This window comes from Gallinula chloropus (assembly GCF_964237585.1).
Source record: "Gallinula chloropus genome assembly, chromosome: Z".
In the NCBI taxonomy this organism is placed as follows: Eukaryota; Metazoa; Chordata; class Aves; order Gruiformes; family Rallidae; genus Gallinula; species Gallinula chloropus.
In genome coordinates, this window is record NC_140089.1 from 66,981,878 (window position 1) to 66,997,965 (window position 16,088).

The window sequence follows — 16,088 nt, forward strand, 5'->3', positions numbered from 1 at the left end:
TGCCACAAGAGGTTACTGACAGACACAAAAAAGTGTTTTCGGAATGATTCTCAGAGGGTAAGTCAAGGGTTCTGGAAAATTTCTAAAAAGCTTCTGCAGGACATCAGGATCTGGATGCAAAGCTTCCTAACTCAGAAAAAGCCTCCCCTGGAGATGTTTAAAAGAAGAATAGATGTTATATTTGGTGACTTGGTCTAATGTTGGACCTTGTAGGGTGGGATAGATGGTTGGACTCGATGATCTTGAAGGTCTTTTCCAACCCTTCTATGACTCTCCCCTGTCTCCCATCAATCCCTGGACACTAATGACTTTTATGTACATGTCTGGTATATGTGCTGTGGGCATAGTGAGAGAGAGTGAGTCTGTGCCTACTACCAAGGCTGAAATGACCCACTCTTGGAGTGACTGTGGTTGTGCACATAGCATGACTATGGACAGAGAAGAGACAAAATTTGTGATATCCCTGCAATCGACATGTAAGGAGCCGAATGTGATCCCCTCCTAAACCGTTATTCATGATGTTATGCTTTTTTGTACTGTGAAGTCTCCCTATAATTCTGAATGACTTAAAACTGTACAATACAGTTTATGATTTCACAGCATAATTTCCCTTTATTTAAAAAAAAAGCACAGGAAAACGACTGATTGTTTATGATCCCACTATCTACATGGCACTTTGTTAGTTTTCCTAGGGAATCACTGAGTCCAAGCTAAAACTCATTTTGTCGTTTCTTGAAAACAAAACTGGAAACTACGCTAAATATTTTGCCACAGTCATGCATTGGCATAGCAAAACATTGGCAGCAAGATTTAAAATTATTTCAAATGTTATGTCATGATTAAAATACTGTGTGAGCAATAAAATTCGTATTACAAACTCTGAAACTGGACATTCTAAACCTTCTGAACAAAAAATGATGTCTCAGGTAAAAGTCTGGTTAGTAAGATAGTTGATTATTGACACTTTTTAATGTTTTGCCATATTAAATTGTCAATGGTACCCACAAAACTTTCACTGACAGTGATTTCAGAAATAATGCCAGCATTACTAGTGTTGTCATAACTTCTGCTTCTGTAGGAATTTCATTTTAAAAGTTCCCAAGCCTTATGTCTGGAAAAGCTTCACAGGAATTTCATATGCTTTTGGCACAAATAGCAAAACTTCAGCCCTAGAATGTTTTAGAATTTAACAGTGTTGTAGTGTAGTCATACAAGAGAGCAAATTGGGTTGCCTGGAGACCCATAATTCAGTCACTTAATGAGTCTGCAATGCTTGACTGTGCAACCAATATGGTCTTTTAACAGGTATTTTGTGTGTTTGGTATTACATATGTGTATGTGTACATGTATGATATATGTGAACAAATAATTCTTTAAAATCTTGGTTTAAAAGAATATTATTAGAATTTTGGAAGTCAGTACTTGACTAACACAATATGCGTATATGTTTGTACAGTCTTTCTTAATGTGTTTTGTATCATGATACATAATCTGATTACATAACAACATGCCTGAATTTTGGTGACTATTGGTTCATGTTCCAAGTCTCCCTTGACCAATTTCCCTGCTGTTCTTCTCTGCTGAATCTTTATTCCCATCAAACCAACTGGACAATGTCAAATGAATGGCTGTTCCAGTCTGGAATCTGGAAATGTTGAGGCAAGAACAAGAGATTTAATTTGGAGGACTCAGAAAGCATACACTGAAGCTATACAATCTCTGGGGTTTTTTTTGTCTCATATGAGCAACAAGGAGACAAGACTAAGTCAGTTTTCTGGATCACATACCTTTGACACCACCTTTTCAGATACATTCTTTGGCATGGTAGCACAAGTATTTTCCCTTAGTATAATGTTCTTAGCAAACAGAAGTCCTTCACAAACATTTCTAGTTTGCAAAGTTGATTCGTCTTTAATAGACTAATTATCCAGCATTGTCAGAATATTATTCACAGTGATGGCAGGCAGTAAGTATCTCAGTTGGCACCTTTCTGAAGTTAGAAAAGCTTAGAAGAGAATAAATATATATAAATCTAATCCTATCCCACTTATCTTGAAAGCTCAAGAAAACCTGGGAATGCTATGTGCTTACTTGCTCAGTCCTGAGAGTTCAGGTATATTATAGTTTATATTTGGATATGGAAATTAAGGTACATGACAGATTTTTTACAAGTGTTTAACCAAGATAAGTTACTGTATTTTCAAAATTCTCACCAAAGTAAGGGGCAAAATGAACACTACACTTGAAACTTAAATTTTTGGTCTAGATTTCCAGCATTGAATTTTGTATCTCAGACACAAGTAAAACAGACATGACATACAGATAAGTTGGTTCATATGTACTGAAATATAACTGTCAGTTATGAGGAAAAAAGATAGCAACATAAAACAGTGGGAAAAAATTGAAGAGCGTACGCAAAAATGGCTTGTCTTTACATGGACAAGATATAGTCATGGTGACTCAAAAATCTTCAACAAACCCATATCTTATAAAAATGTCACAGAATTTGTATGCAAATGTATTATTTGATTGCAAAAAAAGACTAACCTCAGATAGTTTTGGTCTAAACAGATTTGGTCTGACAAACAACAAAGTCATAGCAATATGGACATCAGCTACTTGTTGGATACCACAGTGCTTGGGTGAAGCCATTATTTCATGATATTTAGTACAGTTTGTATTACTATAAGTACCTGACTTGATTTAACTTGGCCTTTATGGACTGCCATCCCCACCTTCTCGCTTAAAATATGGTCAAGCTTTGCAAGTAGCTTGTAATCTCAGGTCTTCATCTCAGTCAAAGACTAGCACAAGTACTTTAGTATCATATCATGTTTTGTTCCAGTATCTTTAAAAGCACCATCATGAGGCATTATTTTGTATCAGTGCAGGAGGAAAAATGTCACCTACTGAGTTATGCTAAGGCAGTTTCTGCAATCTGGTGTTTTCAAAGAATATTTCAACTTCAAAAGCAAACCTGAATTCTACCTAGTTTGAAGGCTTGGGAAAGGACAAACCTCAGCAAAAAGTTTGCTATTCCATTAGCTGGACCTTAAATTTCAGTGAGATGTGAAGCAAGCTATAAACTTTGCAATGGTTGATTTACAACAGAGGACAACAATGAGTCATGAATCAGAGACTGTATTAATTGATTTTGCATACATCATAAACTGTAGAAAAGCTGATTTAATGGCTTGTAGAAGGCTTCATGAGTGGTTTCCAAACAAAAGTTGTTCAATTCTTTATTAAGCACAAAAGTATACAAAAGTGCAGAGGAGATTGTTTTTTAAATTAAAAAAGAAAAGCAATATTAGAGGTCCTACAGCTGGCTGGGATCTTAAGAGCCATCCTGGATGCAAGATAAGGGAACGTCAAAAACTAGAGAAACCCATTAATTCTGGCACTGAGAGTTTCGGCAGAGGGAAACTTAGATAATGCTTAAATTTGTTCAGTTGCCCGTCATTAAGATATCCAAGCACGCTGTATTGTTACGACTTTTTCTTCAATCTTTTTGATTCCTCCTGGCTATTTCCTGTTTCATCTGTTCTCAGAAGTCAGAAAAGGTGTATGAGCACAATGCAGTCAAAGAAGGCTAAAGATACACATCTCAACTCAGATGATTCTTTAATGGCAGTTGGCAGTTAATGGCAGTTGGTACCTATGCCAATTAAAAGGTAGAACGAAGCCAAGAAATAGTCTGGAACAAGATGAAATAAAAGCTTCACACAGCACTTCAAACTGTTCTTTGAAAAAGACTATCTGCTGGCTCTTTGGCTTCCTAGTAAGAAGTACAGTGTTTCTACTCTGCCCCAGGGTGAAGGTCTGGATCTGTGGGTTCATCAGTTCTGAATGCATCTGCTCCTGGAAATTACTATTTTATGATTTAAGATTACGGGAGAATAAGTCTTTCCTTTGGCCTGTATTTTAATGGTGCTGAATGACACTGTTTAAGATGGAGATGTTAAATCACAGACCAAATGTCAGAATAATATGAAATTGGAAGGAACATCCTGGGATGTCACATCCTGTCTTCTGAAAAAGCATACTTTTTAGAACTGTTAACAAGGTACACCTTAAAAACGTGTTTCTAGCTCTGCACAACTCGTGTCAGAAGGCTGCCTTCAAATCACGCCGTGTCATTTCCAACCTAAAATACTGTATTGACCAGTTTACTTCCAAATGTTGTTGTAACATTGTATTATTTTTAAATATGTTTCTGAGAAAGAGTCTTGTGCAACTGAGCTTTCTGTTTTGAATTGCTGGAGATTTTTAAGACAACACAATAGGGTTGGGGGCCTGTTTCACAGACAGCAGACTGCTATTAAAAAGCAAACAGCTTGCTAGAAGTGAGAGGCTATTTCCACCAGGGCAGAGCAGAGATCAGTTAGTTCTTTTTCACTGTATTTGATAGAACCATGTCAGTTCACCTGCATTAATCGTAACATGCTGCTTTTTGACTGCATGTCAGCAAGAAGATGTGCAAGGAAGTGTGTGTGGAGGGACTGCAAGCTACCGGTGAGAGATCTGGGCTGTAGGAAGGAGAAGAGAGGGTGTAGAGTGAGGAAGAAGGAAAAAGATTGCAGTAGGAGCCTCAGCAGATGTGATAGGAAGGAAAATTGAAGTATAGCAAATGAGACGTTAGTGGGTACTGCAAAAAGGAAATGGAAGAGAACAAACCTATGGGAGAAGTAACTTCGATTGCTCCTTTGCTCTTGGAGACAATGCACATCTTGAGTCGTCTGCCAAGCTTACTTAATGAATTCACAGCAATCATGTCTATCCTAGCTTTCATTTATCTATGCTCAATACAGAATGCTTTTGCCTTCTTTAATAAGATAGCATGTTTGTCCTTTGACAATCCTGATGCTTTTCTATTTAAGGTACACTTCCATATTTTTTATAGTGCAGCAAACTCCCCTCCTTTGGAGGTCATATGATCCTGGTAACCCAGGGTGGGTTGGAGGGAGACCAGATTTAGGTGAAGGAGGTTTACCTACATTTGGGATACACAGTTAAAACCAGGCAAAAAAGAGGGAAAATGATGGATAACAAGGACTTACCCAGAACTCCTCATATTTTTAATTTGTACACAGGAAAGTACCTGTGGGATATGCGATAATTCTCATACTCAACTGTGGTCCTGGATATGTCAGAAAGTTCCCTTGAAAAGCACTTCTTTGAGGTCTAATTGTCATTCCTGTTTTCTGCTAATGAAGTGGAACATTTCCCCAGTTCTTCCATCCATCCTTCCTTTCAGTCTCAAATGAGTTCCTTAGAAATTCAGGCAAGAATTGGTCATAAGAGGTTCCCAGTGGGAACATAAAAAACATACTATAGTACCTTCTTGTCAGTCTTAGCAGAAATGTTATCCTCATAAATATAGTTCTGTGCTAAAACTATACAGTGACAAAAGACTATTTAGTTCTTATTCTAGGGACAGGATTTTGTTCCAGAGCTATAACAGATTTTTAAGTTAAGACCTTACAGTAAATAAGGTAATATAGTAAAACATCAAGCATGTGAACGTACCTCAGCTGAAAAGATCTATCGATATAAATTTCCAGCGAAAGTCAGTATTTAGTCTATCTGAAATGAAAAGTAATACTTCCACATACAGGTTGAACAGGCATTTTGTTCAGTTTCAGTTCTACAGTGAAAGAGATTAGCATAAATTCAGATTAATTTAAAGTCGGTATAAAATAACTTTCCCTATCAAGATGACACAAAGCAAAGAGCTAACTTTTCATGTCAGCCCTTAGTTGAATAAAATAATATTTTAAGGGACAAATTTGTACTCAAGTCTGTAAGGTAAAATAAAATAAAATAAAATAAAATAAAATAAAATAAAATAAAATAAAATAAAATAAAATAAAATAAAATAAAATAAAATAAAATAAAATAAAATAAAATAAAATAAATAGTTCACCTATTCCAACTATTTAAAGTTCACTTGCTAGGTTTTACAGAAGTGACTATTAGCACAAACAAAAGGACCATAGTATCACAGAATCATAGAATGGTCTGGGTTGGAAGGCACCCCAAGCATCATAGAGTTCCAAGCCCCCTGCCACAGGCAGGGCCACTAACCTCCAGGCCTGGATCTACACCAGGTTGCCCAGGGACCCATCCAACCTGGCTTTGAACACCTCCAGGAATCGGGCATCCACCACCTCTCTGGGCAGCCCCTTCCAGCACCTCACCACTCTCTCTGTAAAGAAATTCCCCAGAATATCTAATCTAAACCTTCCCTCCGCCTGCAAGTTGTTACAAGTACTTTTACTATTGAGTCAAATCCCACTGAAAGGCAATATATTGTTAATCTGAACTACATCTGGCCATTTCATTTACTAATTCTTCTCCTGAACTCAGAAGTCCTGGTTTAGTTTGATTACACATAGGAGACCACTTATTCAAGGAGTTTGAGCTCAGACCTGAAAACGAAATTAAGCCTGCTAGACAGATCCTCACTGAAATAGATGTGCACACGTCTCTGGTAGTGTAGCCTCTTCCCAGTCCAGCAGCATAAGGACACTTAAGGGAATATGGAATGTTCCACACGGTGTGATTTAACAACACAATCTCCATTAGCTTTAATGAGAGTTGCACAATTAAATCTTCATGCAACGTGCTAAAAATTACTCTTCCAATTTAGTGCATAAAATAATAGGTCCACTTTAAAATGTGAAAGGATAGGGTAGGTGAATAGTTTTTGAAAAATGCATATGCCTCAGGTTGATTAGGCACTTAAGAAGAGGGGACAAGTTAAATATATGCTATGAGTCTTGTTGAATTAGACAGTAATAGAAAAAAACAGAAGGTATGAATGTTTGTAATTCTTCACTGTGAATCAGGTAAATAACTAGCTTGTCTCTGTTTCAAGAGCCAGTGTAAATGAATATCTAATTAAGGCTTTAAGTATGCTTCCACCAATTAAACAGACAATACACAAACCTTAAGAAACATAAAAGTCTTTTTTGTGCAGACCCAACAAGTTTCACACTGAAACAAAAGCAAGCTCTTCCCCTAATTTTTTTGCATATATGCCATTAGAAACATCTTCACTGGAAGAAACATTCTGGCCTGTTCATTTGGGAGCAAGAGGAGGTTATTGTGAACAAGTTGTGGAGGGCAAGTGAATTCCCATATTGATAAATCATCATTAAGAAACTTCTGAACAGCTCTCATATACCAGTGGAAAGCAAAAGCTTAAAGCAGCTTTTCAAGTCCCTTTGGAAGCCAAAGCAGGCTATGGATCACTAGTAATTTTGACTCAAAATAGGATATTCTACCTTCCCAATAAACTGCTATATTCTGTGGAAACCTTCATGCCTCACTTGGGTTTCAAGTACAAGGATTTTATCACTGCTGTAGATGTATATTTTTAGTGCAGCTCAATAATATATATGTAATTATATACCAGGCCTCAGCATTTCACTGAGTGTCCATTGACAGCTAAGAGCTTTCCACATATGTTGTATTTACAGGCAAGTTCTAATTTTACAGATACAGCCATGTCTATCTACAGCAGAGGGTCTTCACTGGTGCATTTACTCATGGCTAAAGTACAAACCTAACATTCATAAGCCTTTTCTCCTGAGGCTGTGTTTGGAGAACCACTCCAAATCCACATAGACTACGCCATATTTAAAGATTTGATGCTTTCTTTTTTTTTTTTTCCCAACGCTCTGAGCTTATTTGCTATTAATTAATTGATGAAAGAAAATGTAACGGTCCTCCAGTGTTTCTCTGTCCTGTGAAGTTAACCATACGTTACATGACTACATGAAAAGATTAAGTCCTCTCAGAACCAGAGCTGAACAGGAAAGTAGACAAATCGGAGTAGATACGGGCTTAAATATGATCATCATAATGAAAATACCTGCATTATCATCCATGGTATTTCTTCTACAAAACAAAGTCAATTTTGTCTTCTGCTGTCTTGACCATCACTCCTTACAATCTTCTTATTTCACAGCTATTCCTCTCAGAAGCAAATGTCTTGTGAACCTGTAATTTTATTTTTTTTTTAATAGATAGAGTACATTTAGAATAGCACTTTTGTATGGAATGTACAGTTAATTGCTTTGGTAATCTGAAAGCCAAAACTGTGCCACAGAAACCCAAACCAAGTAGCACTGCCAGACTAAGTCATGGTCCTTGGATATGGGGTCAAGATTTAGGTGAATATTTGGCTGCAGAACCTGATCTGACAACTGGGAGTGGCCACAAGTCTCATAAGATACTGGAAGTGGGATCCAAAGCAGAAAAGGTCTGGAAGGACAATTTAAAAATACCTACTCTCAAGGAAACATGCCTGTGAGTGTTACAGTGGATCATTTCAGACAGCGTTTAATAAAATATTCAGTTGGGAAAGAAAATTCTACCCTTTAACATGTCCTTGTAAGTTATTAGTCATGCTTCTCACAATGACAATAACAGACAAAAAAGCCAAATTGAAAAAGCTTATAAGATATGGTATAGGCCATGTTAAAGCCAGAACAATTTTAATTTGGGGAAAAAAATGGTTTATAACCTGAGAGCTGGTCTGTGGAACCACTTTCAGAGACTGAGTTACTGCTGTGTCTATTTTCATGTCATGATTAAATGGCTGCTGGATCAACTTCAGGTCAACAGCAGAGCTAAGTATCTAGTGTTCTGTGTTTCCTCAGACTCATGATTTTTGGGAAGCCTTCAAACCTGGTGATTTTTTGATGATATTAATTTTGAAAGGCACTGAGATATGATTAGTTCCTGAGGCACTATAAACTATGCTTATGAGATGACTTACCCATCAGTATTCTAGATCTATGTAGAAAATATAGCTCAAATGGTCATCTTCAGTGCTTACTGAACTATTCTAATTAATCTTCCCTCAATGCTACAATATAGATATATTGGTGTTTTGTTTTGCCTGGCACTTTTGCCATGTTCTCTGTTGGTATCAAGAAGAAGACACAGTTCACAGCTACATCGCATGCCCTGCAAGTATTCACTGAAACAGGATTAACCCTAATGATGAGATTTGGAACAAGTCAGTGTCCCAATATGTCCTCTCTAAGTGTGTTAGAATTTAGAACCTAAGCCACAACACTGAAACACACAGGCAAAAAGCTTTTGGTGTCTTCATTTTACTGGCAGACTGTTACCATTCACGTACTGGGAATAATCATTCATGTTCTCTGGGAGGACTTTCTCAAATATTTCGTTGTTTGTGCCAACATCCTGTGGTGCTAGGACAATGATTCTGTTTGCCCAACCATACATGCAGACACTTCCCTCCCTCCCGCCCCCCCGTCATGCACATACATGCTCTCCTGAAATGCTGTGCTTTTTTTCCCATATCTACTACATGGAGTGAACATCAGTGTTGACACTTGCACCTGGTCCAGGACCACCAGAGTTATTTGGGTGAACTCTGTAGCAGACATGAGTAGTGAATTTCTTGATGTGATCCTACCATGGGACATGAATGCTCCACTGTGATGATCTGACATTACAGTTCAGATAGTTTTTCTAAAAAAAATCATAACTACTTCTTTATTTCAGACAGGCTTTCTGTTTCTAGGACCATGCTGTGGTACTCATACTATGGATCTGTGGAAAGATTTGTTTGTCAGGATGAATATTATGCAAAGGAAACTCTGGTCAGTAATCCATTTTTCCCACTGAAGCCATCCTCAATGTTTTCAAATGCCTCTGAGCTGGTCACAAATCTGTATAAAGCAGTGGATGTTATCTATTTCTTTAATAAGTAAAGCATTTATAATGATTTCTATTGAACATTTTTCTTAATCTTTTATCACATTCTCCTTAGCAAGTAACTCTCTGGGGCCATTTTCAGCTGCACAGAGAATCTATCTCAAATTGCATGTAGGGTTATTAAAAGCATTACTTTTGTTAGACACTGATTTATCAGTGACCTAAGGGCTTCTCTTCAGCACATCTTCTGTATGCTAGATGCTCCATTCACACACAATGTCTTTCACAGCAAAACATGTTTGAGGGCTTAATGTCAGCTGACCACTGCTCTGCCATCTTAGATCTGGTTATCTATCGTTTTCATGTGGGGAAAAAGTCTTTTGAAAGCCTTTCAGAATGAAGCACCAAATCATCACTGATGTTCATACTTCCTGGTTTGTTCATACAGCAGTTCAAGGTGGAATTTCCTTCATTTCCATGTTAGGTTAACTAAAGCTGATGCGTATTAGCATGAGGGAATTGACAACAGTGCATAGAGAAAATCATTGTAAGTCAGATCATGCACAATTTTCCGTTCAGACCCTTAATCTTGAATTGCAGCAACCACTCTTATCCCATTATCCTGGATTTTGGCTTCTCCTAAGGAGATATATGCAATCATGCTAATATTGAGCTGAACTATCTATGCCCTTTAATGATTAAGGGAGATGAACACTCCACTGCATCCACTTTAAATTTAGTCTGACTAGGTACTAGTAAACTGCCAGGGGAACTTTACTGCTGACAGGCACTTATCTGACCAGTTGATGGTTATATCATCTTTCCTGGACTAACTTTTCTGGGTGAACTCATCTGACAACTAGGATGACAAGTACTTGGGATAAATTGAAAGAGAAACAGCACAAAGTTAATGAGAAAAAAAAAGGCCCAACTTACTTTTCTCAAAAAGTCTTTAAAAGAAATAAATTACTGCTGTTAAAATAAGCAGTTATATACAACATTCAGAAAAAAATATTTACTAGACTAAAAGTAATTCTGGAATGAAAGACATGAAAATATCTTTTTTCGTACTGTTGTTGACAGATCTGTTGATGACAGTGCTACAGCATTTTCTCTGAAGTCTATGATAATCAGCTGGTATAGGAACCACAAAGATTATTGGCAATAATATTTTGTTTGCAGATAGATATGCTGTGCTGAAGAAGCCTACTGATAATAAAGGTTTATCCCTCACAGAAGGGAACATTTTCTACTAGCAATATTATACATTTTTGAAAAGGTCATTAGTGTAAAAGATGATTTAACAGAACATGATCTTCTCATTTTATAAGAAGTAATAAAATATCTATTATCTATATTCAGAGAACAACATTCCACAACCAGACGTTTTTCCAGACAAGGGGACTGTATCATTATGATCATCTATTAGGAGAAAATGCTTTAGCTTCCTGGCTTTCAAAGTTTCAGCATATTTTCCTTCCCTGAGTTTTCTGTTCATTCTTGCCAGCCATACTAGGGTAACCTGTCTCCTTTATGATGGTGATGAAGTCTCTGTAAAGCTGAGATGCTAGATTCATCTTCCAGAGACTGGAAAGAGCTTGTAGGAAGAAGAATAATCACACCAAGATACAAAGAAGAGTAACAAAGGTCCCAGAAAGAACTAAACTGACCAACAGATGAAGCCACCGTTTTAGACCAAGACATGCAGGGACAAAATGACACCTGCCAATTGTGAAGTTGATGTTGACCTTGAGAAAGAAATTTTAAAAAGGTAGCAAAGGTCTTATTTCCCTCATAGATGAAGGGGGAGGAAAACAGAGAAGTGTAGATACAGTGAGGGTGGGATAAAGTTTTAAATGGTCTAGATATGGTCCCAAGACAAAATGCATATTTTGCACCAGTTTTCAACAAATACAGAAGTCCTGTGATCACAGAGTAAACGTAAACTAGGATATGGTACTAGATTTTATGTTAGCTGTGAAAGACAAATTGAAACTTAAAGAAGGTAATGCATTTCAGTGTTTGGGATTTTAAAAAAAGCTGATACGTGAATCATAGGTCCAGAAAAAAGATTTAAAACCCCCTAGTGAGCAGAGTGTAAAATTGATTGCAAAACATCACATAAAATAGCTATATTTTAGATGACTGCAAAATATCCAATAAAATATCTATATTTTAGAAGAGGAAGGCTATGAGGGAAAGAAATGCAAATAGCTATTATTCAATTATCCTGATTTCAATAGCATGTAACGCACTAAGACACATTGAGAAGATAATGGCCAAAGATATGTGAAATAACATAAAATAAATACAGACTGGTTAAAGGCAGACAGTGTCAGTATTGATATTGCATAAGAAAATAAAAGGTTTTTTACAGAAAAGCAATCTTTCTCTGAATTTCCTTAGGCGTCTGATATAAAGTCATATATAAATTTTTAGTCAAACTAGAGGAAACAGGGCTAAGAATTCAGTTAAGACTAAAGAGATTTGCTGCAAAGGAAGGCAAATTATCCTGAGTTAGGCCCTGAGCTGCTTTGGTTTGGCTGTTTCTTGTACATGAGCTAACTCACAGCTGGAATTTGCACACTTGCCTGCAGGCTGCACTCAGGTAACAACATTCCCAAAGACAGTGGCCTACTTGGTTTAGTAAAGCAAAAGCTAAAAGTAAACATCTAAATACACTAAGGCATTAAGGGCCTATAGGGAAAATAATCATTTCAGCTAAAGGAAAACGTTTGCAAAAGAACAGTTGAGGACGAAGTGATCATGGCTAGGTAAAACCGGGACGATAGATGTTTCTAGGTGGGAGAAAAATGGCATGATATTCAAATGTACCCATGGCAAAAGGCTACCCAGTTTTAGGACAGGAGGGGGAAGATCCCATTGCTTTTATCTTCTACTATATATGAAAAACAGTTTTTCATACCATGAAGTCACAGCCTTTAAATTATGCCACAATACACTCCTCCACTACAGGTTTTTGTTGCAAGGTGTAGAGAATCACAGCATCACAAAACAGTTTGAGTTGGAAGAGACCTTCAAAGGGCATCTAGTCTAACCCCCTGAGTGAGCAGGGACATCTTCACTAGATCAAAAAGTTCAGACCCCCATCCAACGTAACCTCAAATGTTTCCATGGATCGGGTATTTACCACCTTGGGGGGTGACATCTTCCAGTGTTATACCACTCTCGTAAAAAAAAAAAAAAAAAATCTTTTCTATATCACACAGTTATTCTTTTGATATAGCCTTTTATTTTGTGCAGGCGTATCGCGCCACTACATCAGCTACCTTTGTGCATACTCACCCCACTACACTTGAGACATATGGTTGAATATTATCACCCTGCAAGTGACCATCTGTGGATTATAAAGGCAAGCATAATGCTGTCTTCTTCTGTGTGTGATACATACAACTCCCACTGACTGCTAGTTAAATGATAGCAGTGGGAGTGTTGCATAGCAAGCAAACACTGATAAACAAAAAACAAGTTTCTGCCCAGTATGCAACACAAAGATGTATTTTTAAATGAGAATTTCAGCCTCATATCTGAATTTGTGCCTTGCATGCAACCATTTCAGTGTGGTGCTCTCTACCATGATGATTTCATATGCAAATAATAGAAATAACATAGAAGACTAGCAAGTAGGGTAAGCCCTGTCTTGACATAACCTTCTACTATATAAGCCTGATCAAATGTGGCTTTTGATTAAAACTACATTATTTATACTACAGGTGTGGTAACATAACATTTGCAATAGATAGTGATCTGTTGTGATAAAAATGGCAGGAATAAATAATATCTATCTCTGCCCTTTCATAAGATTAACATCTAATTAGATTTTGGTCAAATTAAAATAAATGAGAGTACTATGTCTCGTGTGGCTTACTTCTGTTAATGTTTGTGTATCTCTGGAGCATGTATAACACGTACTATACTCACAAGTCCCATGGGACCTCTTTATCAAGTACCTGCATTTAGGGGCAGTTACTATGTCCCCAGTAAGGACGTTAAAATGAGAGGTTGTTCTTCCTGTAAAAAAAAAATGTCTTTCTTATATCAAGATAAAAGCTCATCCAGATCCTCTAGGCAATTTCATTTTTAGTGCACTACAGCACAAAAAATTGGTAAAGGAAGATGAGATGGCTCAGAGGCTTCTTTTTGAGAAGCAGGCATCAAGGCTTATCTAAGATATTTTGCTTTGGATGATGAGTTTGAGTTCATAGATGACCAAATTTCTCCTTAATACATGCAATACTTCTTGATTTAGGTCAAGCTCAATTTAATAAAAAAGAGGTTTTGATAAGGTTTAGCATATTTTAAACCTACAAGAAATATACACAAAACCAGAAATAGCCAAATAGCAACCCCCTTTTAAATCCTCAAAAATTAAAGAAAAAAAGGAAGTTATCTTTTCCTGGTTGTGATTAAAGTACAGCACTGATTTATTTTTTTTTTTTTAAAGTAACAGTGTGGTGGTTTGTTTTATTTCACTTGAATGCTCTTCCCACTTAACTAGTCCATGTATATATGATGAATATTGGGAAAAACTGTCTTTTATGAGAATGATCTTCCACCTATTCCACTGTTTTAATGTTCTTTCTGACTAGACAACTCTTCTTTTTTCAGACTGGTAATCAAAGCTCTTTGCAATTATTTTTTTAAAATTAAGATTCACAAATGCACTAAAAATAGGGTTTCACTGTTCACATCAAAAGTCTGCCTTTCTTAGTTTTCTGTCTCCATCATTTGCCCCTAAATGGTAGCCCATGGGATGACCATCCATTTTATTTTCCTCTACAGATTTTCCAGCTTCACAATTTTTCAATAAAATGAATATTTTTAGCTTATTTTGCTTTATCTTTTCATTAACACTCAATAGCTTGCTTCATCATGACTTGGATTCATATGGCATCCTCAACATGCTACAGCAAGGAGCCCACCAATCTGACACCTATTCTGTGATGTATCACCTCCTCGTGTTTGTTTCAAATCCAGCCTTGTTTGACAGCTCGTATTTCTTGCCTTGGCAGAGGCTAGGTGTGTTTTTCACTCTGTGCATCATCGGTTTCATTTTTCTTTGTTGAATTTAGCCTCTCATTTATCTATGCTATTTTTTTTCCACTTGATCTGTGGACATGAATCATAGTTCTCCCCAAACAGTCTCAATCACAGAATGAGGAATCCCAGCCTCCTGGCTCTTTTTTTTTGCATGGAAGCTGTCCAGTGCATCTAATTGCCATTGTTGCCCTTCTCTAAAATTTTTCCATACATGTCCATACTACTTGAGCTGGTGATGAACTTCAAACATGTAGCAATACAGGGATTTCTGTTTTATTTCCTAAGCTTTTTCAAAATAATTCCTAACATTTTGTTTGTTCTTTAACTGCTGCTGTCTATAGAGATGATGTTTTCCTGGAGTTATCATAAACCCAAGCATTTTCTCCTGAAATGTGATGACTCATGAGAAGCCATCATTTTAAATGTGAAGGTAGGAAGGCTTTTTGAAGAATCATAGAATGGTTTGCTCAAGGATGATCTAGTTCCGATATGGCAGGGACACCCTCCATCCACTAGAACAGCTTGCTGAAAGCCCCACCCAACCTGGCCTCTCTCTTCCCTTCTCCAGGGAAGAGAGAGCAACAGCTTCTCTGCGCAGCCTGTTCCACTGTCTCACCACTCTCACAGAAGATTTTTTTCCCTATTACCTCATCTAAATCTACTTTCTTTTAGTTTAAAGGTATTACCCCTATCCTATCACTAAACTCCCTGATGAACAGTCCTCCAGATTTCCTGTAGGTCCCTTCAAGTACTGGAAGGCCACTATAAGGTCTCCCTGGAGTCTTATCCTCTCCAGGCTGAACAATTCCAAGTTCACAATGAAGTGAGGTGCTCCAACCCTCTCATCACCTTCATGGCCCTCCTCTGGACTCACTCCAATAAGTCCACGTCTTTCTTGCACTGGGTATCCCAGAACTGGATGCAGTGCTCCAGGTAGGGTGTCACAAAAGCAGAGTAGAGGGTCAGAATCCCATCCCTTAACGTTCTGGACATGCTTTTTTGATGCAGCACAGGATACACATGTTCTCAGGAGTGAAAAGCCTATGCATTTCATTATAAACAGCACACACACCACCAGCAGCATGAGATACTTCCAGGCATTTTATCATGTTTACATTGGAAATCTTTTCTAAGGAATAGTTACCAATTTACATGTTGAGACTTTGTGAGGGAGAGAATTTAAGTCTCTGTTTTATAAAAAACTATTCATTATAAAAGACTGTTCTATAAAAACTGTTTCATAGATCATTAAGAATTCTGAGGATTCCTGTCTACTTACAGCTCTACTTAGAAGAAAGCAGGCTATCTACTATTTTTTCCTTAAAAAA